Genomic DNA, 15,455 nt, shown 5'->3' with positions numbered 1-15,455 from the left:
AGATGGAGCTATCACAAGATCCAAACAAGGGCTATGTTCATGTTCCAAGCCACGTTGTTCTTGTCTAGGAGCTAGGATAAGTGCTTTAGAAAATTCATTAGATAAATGGTTATCAATATCAACAAGTTCATATTCACTATCAGAAGCAAGAGAAGTAACATTTTCATCTATAGCATCATCAAGATTTATAAAAATAGGATCTTTAACTCGCACAGGATCAAGATCATCATGCATCTTATGTTTAGGAGATTTTGGAGAAAATGGAATAATGCTTGTTGAAGGTGTTTTTGGAGATTGCAAAGTTTGAGAAGCAGCTGCTTGAGCTCTAAGATGACGCTTTCGTCGGCGTTCATGTGCAGAATGATTTCGTCTAGTCTTAGTAGGAAGTGGAGAAGATTGAGGAGGAGGAATGTTCTCATCCTTATCACTTGGGTGTTTAGGTTGTGGTCTCTTAGGCTGGATAATAGGAGAAGAGGAAGGTCTCTTCTCTCTATAAACGGAAGGAGGAGGAACTGCTCCATATAAAGGAGGAATTTTTGGTTTAGGAAGGAGACCAAGTCCATCATGACGAGGAGGTATAGGTCTACTTTTAGAAAGTTTATTAGGCATAGACATAGTCACATCCATAGGAATGGGTTGGGAATCTTCTTGAAGAAAGACATTAGTTTTATCTTTCAAAGGAAGAACTTCCTTCTCAAGAACGATAGGAATTTCAAGTTTGGGTGTTCTAGGTTCACTTAGAGATAGGATCATATCTGTTTTCCACTTTTGATAAGATTTGAAAAGATGATCACTTCGCGAAGGAAGAGATTGGAATTGTTTAGGCCAAAAGTAATCAATAGGAACGCTAGAAGTTCTTTCAGCTGGTTTAAAGAGACTATGATTGACAGTAACAACTTCACCATTATGGGAAAATTTCAAACATTTATGTATAGGAAAAGCAATAGCTTTCATGGAAGATAGCCATGGATAGCCAAGCTTCACACGAAATTGTTCGGATGAAGGAATAATAGCAAAGCTCACATCAAGGGATTTGTTATGGACCTCAATAGGTAATGTAATAGAACCAATTGCAGGAGAAGAAAATGCATCAAATAATTTCACAAACACACTTGTTTTGTCATAGATCACTTGATTCGATTGCAAAGTAAAAAGGAATTCTTCAGTAATAACATTAACCATGCACGAAGGATCAATAAGCACTCCACGGCAAGGTGTATTCTTGACTTTTGCAACTATATATAAAGGACAATCAGGTGCCCTGATAGTTTCACTAGAATCAAATGTGATGGAAGGTTCTTTAGGGTTTTCTTGCTGCTCTACAAAGTTAATCACATTCGGAGTCATAGACACAAGACCATCAGATGAGAAAGAGGAATCATTAGTCTCAATCGCATTAGAGGTATGAGAAGGTAGTGGATCAGTAAAAATCTGAAGATTTTGGTTAGGAGGAGCTACAGATGTGTTGCCTTTATCATTCACTCCAGAAACAGAGATAGTACTATTATCAATCAAATCTTGAATTTTACCCTTTAAAGCAAAACATTTTTCAGTATCATGCCCAGGTTGACGATGAAATTGACAAAAAGATTTGTTATCAAAATAAGGTGAATTAATCTTCGCAGGATCAATTTGCCTTATAGGAGGAAGAGTAAGCACATTTTGTTCCAATAACTTATTCATAATACTATGCAATGATTCATTCAAAGGAGTAAACTTTCTTTCTTTCTTGAAAAACTTAGAAATAGGAGGCACACCTGATGCTGCATTCACATTGTTGTTGATGATGTTTTCATTGAATTTGATGGAATCTCTGTTCAGTTTAAACTTTCCAAATGGTTGTTGACTGCTATCACCCTTATCACTCGGAGCCATAGGATGTGATTGTTCCATTTGACTCACAGTCAGTTGATAATTGTGAAGAGTTGCACACAACTGTTGGAAAGAAGTAAACTCAGAAAACAGAAGTTTGTCTCGAATATCTTTTTGTAAATTAGAAATAAAGATTCTTTGAATATCATTGTCAGGCACTGGAAAGGAAATTTGAGCATACAAATGCTTATATCTACCAATGAAATCAGTCACTTTTTCTTTAACACCTTGTTTACAATGCATTAAATCAATCAAAGTAACTTTAGGACTTATATTGTTTTGAAATTGTTGAATGAAAGCATTTGCAAGTTGTTCAAAAGAAGTAATAGAATAAGAAGGCAACGAGCAATACCATTGTAGGGCTTTGTCTCTTAATGTTCTAGTAAACAGTTTTGCAAGCAACCTTTGGTCATAAGCAAAATCGGTACATATTGTTTGAAAAGTCTTAACATGTGTTAGAGGATCTCCTTTACCATTATAAAGCTCCAAATGCGGGATTTCAACATGCTTAGGAGGGATAGCTCGAACAATGTCAAGAGAAAGTGGGCTCGCAACATCAAATGTGGGCACACTAAACTTAGATTGATTCATAGAAGCAATTTGTTACTGTGAAGAAGAGACAGTTTGTGCAAGATTGTTAATGGTCGCTTCAGTTGAAGAATTCATATTAGATGTGTTAGATTGAGATGGAGGTGTTATGTTATTGAAAGAAGGTAAAGAGTAAGGTGGCGGGACACTATGATAGTTAATCATAGGAGAGGATTGGAAAGGAGGAACACTACAAAGAGGGATGGAATGGTTGAATGAATTGCCCCCTTGTGTCATGTTCATTTGTGGAGATGTAATAGGAACACTCATTGAAGGAATGAATGAAGAAGTCGGATTGAATGAAGGAAGAGGGTTAATTGAAGAGGAAGGATTTCCCCCATGACTGGTAATCATAGGCGGAATATCTTGAATAGAAGTAGTCATTATGTTGGATGTAAAAGTAGGTATGCTAGCAATAGAAGTTGTCAAAGGAATAGAATGATTGACTTGAGTGGGAGGTTGTGTATAACCTAAAGTTTCAGCACAACTCTTCATAGGCATCACATTCGAATCCACAATGTGTGCAATACCACGCAAAATATCAATTCCATTCTTATCACTTTGAAGCATATGTTTTAGACCCTCAATTAAAGGAAGAGCTTGACTATCGGGATATTCTTGAGACATCCATTGGTGAAAATCATCAAATTGGTTATCCAATTTTGAAAGTTGTTCTACAGAAACCTCATGGAGAGCTTCTTCATCATTAGGAGGATTAGAGGAATTACCCATGTCCTCGTTAAAAAGGCTATTCAAATTAGGTTCCATCTCCTCGGTAATTAAACCTCGGAAAGACTTAATTCTACGGCTTCATCTAACGGGAATAGTGTAAGTAGGGCTTATTGTTGTAAAACTCATGCACTAGAGAGGGAGAGAAGATTTTGAATTTTAGAGGTAGCAAATTTCAGTAAAATCAGCCAATCTTCTAGATTTAAGCTGTTAAATGCAATCACGACAATCTCCCGAAATTTCGGAAAAAATGTCAGGGACCGTGACGCTCAGAGTGCACACGGTCCTCGCAACTTTTTTCAAAATTTGCAGGGATGAAAGTTATGATGATTTGAAAGCTAATCTGAAAAAATTGAGTGATTTTACGATCTGTAGATAGGCCAAATTAAAGTTGCAATCTCAAAATTGAACCCTACCAAGATTGTCGAAAAATGCAAAATTTGAATTTTGAAAAAAGAGAGGGAAACTAAAATTTTGAATTTTATGATTTTAGAGGGAATACCAAAAGCAATGCAAGTTTTGAAATTTAAAAGTTGACTCAATTTCACGCAAAATTCAATTTTGAAAGCGGAAATCAAAGTTATTGTAATTAAGCACTTAATTTCAAAAGTCACAAATTGCAAGAATTTGAATAAAGCACTGAAATTTTGAATGAATGCAAACACACTTTTAAGATTTAAGACAGTAAGAACACAATTTTGACACAAAATTTCAATTTCAACAATTTTTGAATGATTAGAAGCCTTAAACCAAGCAATCACAAGACCAACTTTGACCTTAATTTTGAAAGTGTTGTAATTGATAAAATCAGTTAAAATTCTGGATTTTAGCAGAAAAATACAGTAAGATCTAGCTCCCGAAATTTTGGAAAAAATGTCGGGGACGATGGCGCTCGGAGTGCACACGGTCCTCGCAACTTTTTTCCAAATTTTCAGGGATGAAAGATATTATGATTTTGTTGCGGAATCCAAAGTTACAGCTGATTTGGAGATGTTTTGAACAGTGAAATTGTCGGACAAAGGTTGAATCAAGAGGGTTTCAAAAATTAGGGTTTTGACACTTAACCACTTAATTTTCAGAATTAAAGCACGAATATGAATTGACAATTTGCAATAGAAGGGTAGATCTGAAACAAGCATTAACAATTAGACATTTCACAAGCTTAATTACTAAAAAGAAAATTTTAGGGTTTTTATGCAATCAACCTCTAAAATTTGCAAAAGATCAAACATGGAAATGTAATCAAGGCATCCAATTTTCAGATCTAACTATGAATAATCAGAAAGGATGTTCACGTTGGGTTCACCAAAATGTAAAGCGGAAAATCGAACCCTAGTTGCTCTCCCCTCTTTTAACTCCAAGGAGAGAGAAGGGAGGTTACTAGGATTGACGGTTTTCACTTAGGGGAGACTTTACATTCAAAAGAGGGGTTGAAACCCACAAGATCCAATCCCACACAATGTAAGATTGGATTCTAAATGTGTTTCAAGGGTTAAGACAGCAAGGCTACCCTCTTTTGTAAAGAATGTGGATAGAATGATTAAGCTAGGAATGCATAGAAAGTGAGAAAGATTCGCTTATAAACTGAGATAGGGATATAGGATGAAGTTGCGAACCTGAAATTAGCAGTAAAATGTCGAGATGGCGCTGTCCTGCAAATTTGAGCGAAAGTTGACGGGATGATGGCGCCCGGCGTGCACACGGTCCTCCGAAAAATCCGCGAAACGAAGGGGGATCTGTTCATCTCTGCACAAGGATTCCAGATCTTCAATTTCAGCCGCGTACCTGCAACCTACACACAGAAAAGCGAAGACGATTGGGGGGTTAGGGATTAGGGGTTTGCCCTTAGGTCAAACCCCGATTTTGGAATTAACCAAGAAATGAGAACTGCTGTAAATGTAAATGACTGTAATGTAAAACAAGTACTAGTACCTTGTTGTAAGAATGTTTGTATTCTTACATGCAAAGGTGTAGATGTTGTTGTATGTTGTATGTTGTATGTTGTGATCTCCTCTTCAATGGTTGAATCATTGTCTTGAATGCAACACTTAGCCTTGAATGGAGACTTAGAATGATCAATTGCTTGAAGGAATGTTTGAATGCTTGAATGCTTGAATGTTTGAGTGTCGCTTCCTTTTTTTTCCCATCTATCCAAATGAGAGAGGAAAATGTAGTTTATATACTTGCCAATTAGGGTTAAAAGACTGATTTTCCCGACCTTAGGCCGACCAGGAAACAATATTTTCCAATTTGCAAACATAAAGACCTGAAGCCCCATAGGAGACCGGGCCCAAAATAGGGCCAGGGACCAGGGCGCTGGGCGCTCTGGTCCCACCTCCCGGGACAGCAAGGTGCAAGGAGGGATCAGGAAGGGTGCTGGAAAAATGCAGTTTTTGGTGTCGTGGACAAGTTTCGGGGTCTCCATTCAGGTTCGGTGTTGCGTCGCCATCGTGAAGACCGAAATGCAGTCGAAATTGCAAGTGTCGCAATTTTAGGACGCTACAATATGTTATGCAAATGCAAATGTGAATGTATGAAATGCAGATGAATATGATAATACAAATAACTATTTACATGATAAAAATGTAAGATTGCTAACATGTGTTGTGTGCAGGATGTGATGCAATTGTGAAATCTATATGTATGTATGTATGAAATGCTAATATATGGTAATGTAGGTGCAACTACATGAAATGCAAATGTTTTTGGTGTGTCATTATACTCAGTCATGTGATAGGAGGCTACACGGACTTAAGAATGACGATGGAAGTAAATCAAGAAAGGGGGATGGAAGATAGAAGATATGAAAGTGAAAGAGCTTCTTGTGCATTATCATCATTGAGCTTTATTATGGCAAGTAGGTTATGACAATTGAGGCATATGTTCGACTTAGAAAGTCATTGTACCTGTTTGCATGGAGATGAGACAGTTGCAAACAAGGAATGCCCCAGTTTATACTAGATTCTCAGTGTCCTCACATCCTTAGACAAGTCATAGAATTACTAAGAGACAATCCACAAATAGCAAAGAAAAATAGGTGACGATACCCCATTCTCGCCTTTCTAGTCAAAGAAATCCTGGAGATAGAATCTCTAGTTAGAGACATCCTGGAAAAGCTAAAAGACATGTCACCAAAAGATAAAATCAAAATAAAACCAAGACTCGACACCAACATCCACTGTAGTCCTCAAGTTTAGTGTCTCTTGTCACTTGTATAAGTCTTATTTGATTGTGGTCACAATGTTTACTTTCACAAAAGGATAGATAGCATTGAACCATAATGTTGTCTGAGTCTGTTAAAATATTTGATTTGTTGAAGTCCATTGTTGCTGCCATGTCTCATCTGAAACTAACTGAATCCATACAACTGATACTTTATTGCGGAGAAGACGAAACTTAATTGCGGATTGGCGACGCAAATGTTACTTTATTGTGGATTGTGCGCGGATAGACTAAAGAAAACTGGAAAAAATGGTACTCCTTAGAACATGTGATGCTCTTAGTTCCACACCCATCACTAGACGTAGGATTTGCCTTAGCCACATATAGTAGCTGATTTATTATGAATGGAAAGAGGTGAAAAGGAAGGATTATTATGAATGGCTAACCAATCTTAGATAGATCAATGACAAACCATGATGGGAATGGGTAAGTTTATCATGGATGGATAGGTTGTGAGTGTGTGCAAAGTGACCGGATGAAAGTGAATCCTAAAGGAGGGAGGAGCAATGTCTCTACACATGGCACCGGTGACTCGGTTTTCACCATGGTACTTTCCCAGGGTGCCACCGAAGTGGTTTTCACCGTTGGATGAAATGTTTTTCTTTACTTTTTTTGATTTTTTTTTTTTGTATTTTGAATTAGGATACTCTGAAGAGCTATGTGTAAAACCTACGAAGGTGCATGTTGTTGATAGGATCCTCCAGAGGTTCGCCATCTGGAGTTGAGAGCTGATATGCACCGGATCCATAGGCTGTTGTAATGATGTAAGGACCAAGCCAATTTGGTTTGAACTTGCCCTTCTTCTCTCTGTCTTGCTGATTTTTAGGATTTTCTCTCAGAACTAAGTCACCTACCTCAAATGTGTGAGGCTTAACCTTATGATTGTAGCTGCATTGTTCCTTAACCGAATGATGTGTCGCTCGAGTGACTGTCTTCCTTGATAAAGGAACTGAGAAAGAATTACTAGTGTGTGGACTACACAAGCCCGTATGTGTGTCACCTGAAGAAGTTTGGGCATCCCTGATAACAAATTCCTTCAAGGAAGTTCCATTAAAGGTCCATGATGTATCGCCAGAAGGAAAAGGATGCGAGGAACAAGTGGATGAGTTATGAAGGCTTATGATTGTGAAAAGAAGTGAAAGTAGGATAGCATGATGGAGACTTAGGATCAACAAGTATTCCTTTTTACTTGAAATTTTAGAACTTTTGCCCCCAGTTATTTTGATATTAGGGGATATCATCTCTTTTTCTTTTTCTTTCATAGGATTTTTATCCTTAACTTTGATTTTTGCAGAGTCCAATAGCTTTTGATTTTGATTTGGACTAAAAGACTTTTCTTTAATTTTGACTTAAAATTGTCCAGTCTAATTAAATAAATATCTTTATTTATTTAATTACTCTAGCCTAATTCTTCTATTAATTAAATAAATCCTTATTTATTTAATTAATTCATTTATCCTCTTCTAGCCTTATTTCTCATTTAAATAAATACCTTTATTTATTTAAATTCCCCTTTTCCTAAATTAAATAAATATCTTATTTATTTAATTGATCCCACTTCTTCTATTAATTAAATAAATCTTTATTTATTTAATTAATTCATTAACCTTTTCTACCTATGACACATGTCATTCATCTCTTAATTCCTACACTACCTACACTCTAATTATTTTCTTATTTTCTTATTTTCTATACCTACCTGTTTATGGTGAAAATGGATAACAATAATAACAAAATTGAAAGGCTAAATGAATTCAACCACCAAACCCTAGCCTAACAACAACAAAGATCCACCATAACATATGAAGATTACCTAAGACAATGCAAATCAAATGAAATCACAAAGATTATACCATCACATGTCCAATAGGGTTTTGATCTCCATTCTTCCTATTCCATTGATCTTGCTTGATATATTTGCTCTCAGATTTTATGTGCACAAGAGCTCAACAAAGAACGGAATGTGGTTGCAAGTAGGATCGTAGTATAGTCAAGTCCTTAAGATCAGTGATTAGGGTTTGATAATGAAGGAAGCATCTCCTTAAATAGAAGACACTATATGAAATGGAGGGATAAGATTGAGAGGTGTAAAAAGGAGGCCGGCTAGGATTAGAGGGTAGGTAGAAGAAATAATAAAATAATGAAAGAGGTAGGTAGTGTATGAATTAAGAGATGAATAACATGTGTCATGTGTAGAAAAGGCTAATGAATTAGTTAAATAAATAAAGATTTATTTAATTAATAGAGGAAATGAGATCAATTAAATAAATAAAATATTTATTTAATTTTAGGAAAAGGATAATTTAAATAAATAAATGTATTTATTCAAATGAGAAATAAGGCTAGAAGAGGATAAATGAATTAATTAAATAAATAAAGATTTATTTAATTAATAGAAGAATTAGGCTTAGATAATTAAATAAATAAAATATTTATTTAATTAGACATGACAATTTTGAGTGTCTACACTACCCTCTAATCATAGCCGACCATTTATTTTTTACACCTCTCAATCTTATCCCTCCATTTCATATAGTGTCTTCTATATAAGGAGATGCTTCCTTCATTATCAAGCCCCTGGACATATACATTCTAATCAAGCATACTAGTATTCGAACTTTCATATGCGATCCTACTTGCAACCACATTTTCGTTCTTTGTTAAGATCTTGTGCACACATAAAATCTGAGAGCAAATATATCAAGCAAGATCAATGGAGATAGGAAGATAATGCTCTTAGATTTTATGTGTGCACAAGAGCTCAACAAAGAACGAAAATGTGGTTGCAAGTAGGCTTGATTGCATATGAATGTTCGAAAGCGTAGTCGAGTAGTCAGTGGGGGTTTGATAATGAAGGAAGCATCTCCTTATATAGAAGACACTATAAGAAATGGAGGGATAAGATTGAGAGGTGTAAAAGATAAATGGTCGGCTATGATTAGAGGGTAGGTAGAGAAAATATGAAAATAATGAGAGGGTAGGTAGTGTAGGAATTAAGAGATGAATGACATGTGTCATGGGTAGAAAAGGTTAATGAATTAATTAAATAAATAAAGATTCATTTAATTAATAGAAGAAGTGGGATCAATTAAATAAATAAAAGTATTTATTTAATTTAGGAAAATGATAATTTAAATAAATAAATGTATTTATTTAAATGAGAAATAAGGCTAGAAGAGGATAAATGTATTAATTAAATAAATACAGATTTATTCAATTAATAGAAGAATTAGGCTAAAAATAATTAAATAAATAAAGATATTTATTTAATTAGACATGACAACTTTAGGTGTCTACAATAGGATACTTTGTTTTGGTAGGAAAATGATTGTTTTTCTTAAAAATGGAGGATTTTATGATTTAATTTCACAAATCAATAAATTTTATTTAATTTAGATTTGGTGCTCAACAATACCCATAATAACTTTACCCTTTACTTCAACCGGGATGTCTGCAATATCTATCTTAGATTTCACTGAAGTATAAAAACCATGGTTCTCTTCAAAGAACTTAACCCATTCCTTGTGGGTGTCCTTGATTATCTCATTGACCCTTCCTAACATAAGACTAATTATTCTATGCTTGATGTTAAACATTTTACTATCTGCAACTTCAAGTGTCTTATCCATATCCTCTGGAGCAATAGAAACACAAACAAATAACAACTCTTGAATCTTTATATGTTTGTCCTCTTGCATTGCTGATAGTCTTATAGCATCTAACATATCATACAACTGTGTTAGTATTTGGTCTTCAATTTCTAATAGGGCTTTCTTATAAATATCCAAATATAACAAAACTGCTTCCTCTACTTCTCTTTGTTCATCATTATCTAAATGTTCATAATAAAACTGTACATTCTTTAACATACCATCTTTAGTAATTTCATCAACTAACTCTGCACAAGTCTTTGGTGGAATAATAGTTGCATTACAAGATTCAATTGCAAGATCAATGTCATCCTTCTTCTTCCTTCTTCCAGTACCAGATGGGGCTGAAGGTGTTTCTTTTGGTGCTTTCTTCTGTGTCGGTACCTTGATAGTAACTTTCCTAACCGGTTGCTTCTTAGCCTCTACCTTAGTTTCTTTAGTTTTGTTCCTTATTACCCTTTTGAATGCTAGGAATGTGTCATCATTAGATGCTTACTCTGCTGCAATAGGCTCAATGAATATTTCTGGTTCTTTCCTCTTCCTGGCTTTCTTCAGAACAACATCAATCAATGCTTTAATGTCTTGTGAAACCCTTTCAACAAATTTACTTGCCTTTCCTTCCTGCTTCTCTCTTCTTCCAATCGAACTCAGTTTCAACCTCTTGCTTCTTCTGTTTAGCAGTGCCAAAGGTTTTGACAATTTCATCAATAGGTGCCTTAATTAGCATTTGTGCGTAATTATCATGGATATGTGCATCAACATCATAACCCATTTCCTTAATCTAAATCTTCTAGGGTTTTACAGCTTCCATCAAAGTTTCATCTTTCTTGACCATGAAGCTTATGTCGGTTGAGTACTTCTCGACAATATGCTTAGGAACCCTCATCCTAGAATTCATAGCCTTTTGAAATGTTTTAAAATAACCTCATACTTTTTCATCTTTTTGACCACCCAATGTAGCAATAGATTGTTTTAATTGCCTCCCTACTGAGATATCGAATGTTCATTTTCTCTTCCCAAAATTAGGAGTCTCATTGATAAAAAATAACATTAAACAGACAATTAGGTTACCATAGCGAAATGTTCCTTTCTTTTCTCCTTTTATCTTTCCTAGGTTAATCAATAATTCATCCAACATCCAACCACATAGATCTAACTTCACATTCTCCCTCATCATTTTATGAGCTACATAAATGCAAGAGCTAGAAATAAAATTCAGTCAGTTTGATTGAGTTACCTTGTAACCAATGACCATGCTGCTGAATCTGATATCTGTGTCGGTGATAGTACTGATTCTCATTGATCGTCTATCTATTGTTGCATCGGTAATCTTGTTAACCTGATCATTTGAAACTTTCTTCTTCGAACATTGTCCAACCCGCAGTAAATCGGTGATTGCCCTGATGACCTCCTTCATAATCTTATATGGTCTATCCAACTAGATAAACTCTACATGAACTCTTCTCAAAACATACCTAACAATTTCATCTTCAAATTCTGGAATATCCAGAATGTCGGTAAACCCTAGATCAACAATATGTTGGTATTTAGGTTTAATCTATCAATAATCTCCCATTAACTCATTCATGTACATGCTCTTGATCTTACTCGTTCTCAATTCCTCGATATGATAGTGAATGTAGGCTCTTACATCTTCAACATACACAACTCCTTCCAGAACACGAGAAAAAATGCCAACCGAATTGTCCAGGGTAGCAACATGCGGACATCATTTGAAAATCGGTCTGGGACAGTCCTTGACCTCAACAATAGTCAAATTTGCAAACATAGGTACATATGATGATCCTGTTTCCATGATTGAAGATAAATACTCGTGAATCGCTACCGGTGAAAGACCCTAAAGACCTCTTCCAATCGCTAGTGAAATCACTCAAGATGATATCGATCACACTAATTCACCTTAGACTCCTCTGAATTGCTCTGAATTGCTCTGAATGCAAAGTGATAAAAAATGAAGTGAATTTGACCTTTTATCCTCCAAGAAAAACCCTAATCTATCATTGATATAAATGACTTCAGGTGAAAGATATCGGATCTTGATTAAAATTCTCCATGCCGGATAAGCATATCCAATGTCTCAAACATCTTCCAGAACCTCTTCCTAGGGCTTAAGCAATATTATCATGAATTTTGCCTACCCCTAAGGCATCTGCCTCAATTACCAGTTGAGCTTCTTGCCGGTGTAGGAGCAACCTCCTCTGCCAATTGAGTAACCAGAGCATTCCCATTTGCAGATTGATCTTTTGACTTCTTGACCCATCTCTGGGTATGATCTTGCCAGATTTCATTAACCTTTTCTTTCCCTTTCTCATTTGATCCTCCATTACCAACTGGTGGATTCTGCTTCTACATAAATAAGCAATATGTCCAACCTCATTAAATGCATAACATGTAACATTGTTCTTTTGAATTGCTTTGCTAAAACCTATATAATTGCTAGACCTGCACTGATTAGCCATATGTCCAAATTTTCCATATGCATAACATTTAACATTCATTATGCAATCTTTTGTCTTATGTACATACTTATTACATTTAGAACATTGTTTGGGAGCAGAATCAGGGTTTTGATTTGCTCTATTTCTACATTGCCCAGTCATATGACCAAATTTATTACAAACAAAGAATCTACCATTAAATTTATAAGCATTAAACTGCCTTATTGGTGCCTTATGGTTTTGATCTTCATTTGCAGTACTGGAACTCTATCCTTGTTCAAATCTAAGCCCACTAGAATCTCCATTCTACCTTTGTCTCTTCAATAACTCATCTAGCTGTGTTGAACTAATCTTTAATTTTTCTTTATACTCACTTGCAATAGTAAGATCATCTCTCAAAATTATCATTTGTCTCTCAAACTATTATTCGTTACTCTAGGATTGTACTAAATCAGTCCTCAACATATCATTCTCATGAACCAACCTACCACATTCTTCAAATTTGTTCTTTAGAGATACAACAAGATTTTCTTCCTTTTTCTTCCGCTCTTCAATCTCCTTAGACATTCTCATAGTTATAGCTTGCATTTCATTTCTCATGACCATGTTCTCCTGACTTAGCTTCTGACATTGTTCCTTAAGTGCATCTTTCTCTTTATCATCCTGATTTTGCAAAAGTTCCTTCCTCCTAGCTTGAATAGATGACAACCTCTCCTGTAGGAAAATAAATAATTCCTGAGCAGAATTCAATTCATCTTGTAGCTTCAAGTTCTTCATCCTTTCAACATCATAATCTTCAAGTGCTACCTCAAGTTGCTTTTCCAAACGCATACCCATTGATTAAGGATTCAGGGTCTCCCTCAAGCTATTAAACTTCCTCCGAGGCATAATGCTCTGATACCGATTGTTGGAATCCAAGAATACTGAGAGGGGGGGGGGATCAGTGTTCTATGGGAATGAGCAATTTTAAACTTATTAAAACATGCGTACACCAACCAGTATACCGGTACATATAGAATTGAAAGAAGTAAAGCAACCAATAAGCCAATCACATAAATGAATACCATAACACATATAATTATACTTGGAAAACCTCAAAGAGGAAAAACCATGGTGGTATTTGTGACCCACAATATCAATCCACTGGCCATATGAAGAGATATTACAAAATATAGGAGCCTGCACTTGCAGGAAGGCTTATAGCCTAGAGCACACTACTCAATCACAAAAGGAGCCTCACTGACTACATACAAATCCAGGCTACAATCCGAAGAAATGATTGAACTGCAAAGATAGCATCTTCTATGCCTGAATACAGTTTTGGTTAAGCTCTGTCTGTTTCGGTTTGAAACCCTAAACCCTTACCGAAATAACCCTTACATAAATATCCTCACATACGTGATCTCTCTCATATATTTCTCATCTCCTTCATTATTATATTCTCCTATCAATCCATTACACAAAATGATCTAACCAACTGACCTATATACCCTTTACAATTCATCATGTCTTATGTCGGCTTACAAATATATTTACAATATGAATATACATGTCCACTTAGATAACATAAATACATGAATATCAAAACAATTGTCGATGTTAGATCTCCAAAAGATGTCGGCCTCCAATACTGATAACCTGATTCTAAAACATGTTGTCCTGTATTGTTGGGAACCAAAGAATTCCTTCCAACCTACCGGTTCCTGTGAAGTGCCTATTGGTACACAATTGAACCAAAATATGAAACCAAAACAAGTTGCCATGTTGCCATCAATGAAAACATATTGAAACCAACCAATTGAGTGTTAGTTGTCAACACTTTTCACAGCTACAACATGATATTCCTTAGGATCAACTTGAAATCTAGCAACAAGACAAACAACATTCATAATATTCAGTCTAGTTTGAGTCAAATGAAGCAATCCACTAATTATAGACTTGTATCTCGTCTGATTTTCTTTTGGAGAATCATCATCCTTTGTCAACTTATACCTGGTTACCATAAGAGTACCAACTAGATTTGCATCATCCAAACCAAACTTTTTCAACAATTTCTTCACATACTTAAACTATGTTATAAAAATACCTTTGCTTGAATGTGTAATTTGCAATCCCAAGAAGAATTTTATCTCACCAATCATAGACATCTCAAAGTCATTCTGCATATCATCAGCAAACTTCTTGCACAAACTATCATTTCCACCAAAAATAATATCATCAACAAATACCTCAACAATTAAGATGTTATCATGATTAATCTTGAAGTACAGATTACTATCAGTAGTATCTTTATTGAATTAAAGCTTCATCAAATACCTATCCAATCTAGCAATACCAAGCTCTGGGGGCTTGCTTCAGTCCATACAATGCTTTCTTCAATCTGCAAACCATATCATTTTCATCTATTGACTGAAATCCATCTAGTTGCTCAACATAGACTTCTTCTTCTAGCTCACCATTAAGAAAGGCTGATTTGATATCCATCTGATACACTTTGAAATCCTTGTAAGCAACATAAGCAAGAAATAATCTAACAACTTCAATTCTAGCTACCAGAGCAAAATTTTCCTCAAAGTCAATACCTTCCATCCGAGAATAACCTTTACAAACAAGTCTAGCTTTATTTCTAACAACTTCACCTTGTTCATTCAATTTATTCTGAAAGACCCACTTAGTTCCAATTACATTATCATCCTTAGGTCTGGGAACAAGAATCCATGTATTATTCTTTTCAATATGATTCGATTCTTCTTCCATTATTTTAACCCAATTTTCATCTTTGCATGCTTCATCAACATCTTTAGGTTCAATCTTAGAAATTAAGAAATACTCTTCAACAATTCTTCTCATAGCCATTACACCCTTATTCTTATCACATATGATCTGATTCTCTGAATGATTTAATCTTACATACCTACGAGTCTTATGATTTTCT

The sequence above is a fragment of the Cryptomeria japonica genome, chromosome 1 (assembly GCF_030272615.1).
Source record: "Cryptomeria japonica chromosome 1, Sugi_1.0, whole genome shotgun sequence".
Taxonomy (NCBI): Eukaryota; Viridiplantae; Streptophyta; class Pinopsida; order Cupressales; family Cupressaceae; genus Cryptomeria; species Cryptomeria japonica.
This window is presented reverse-complemented; position numbering follows the sequence as displayed.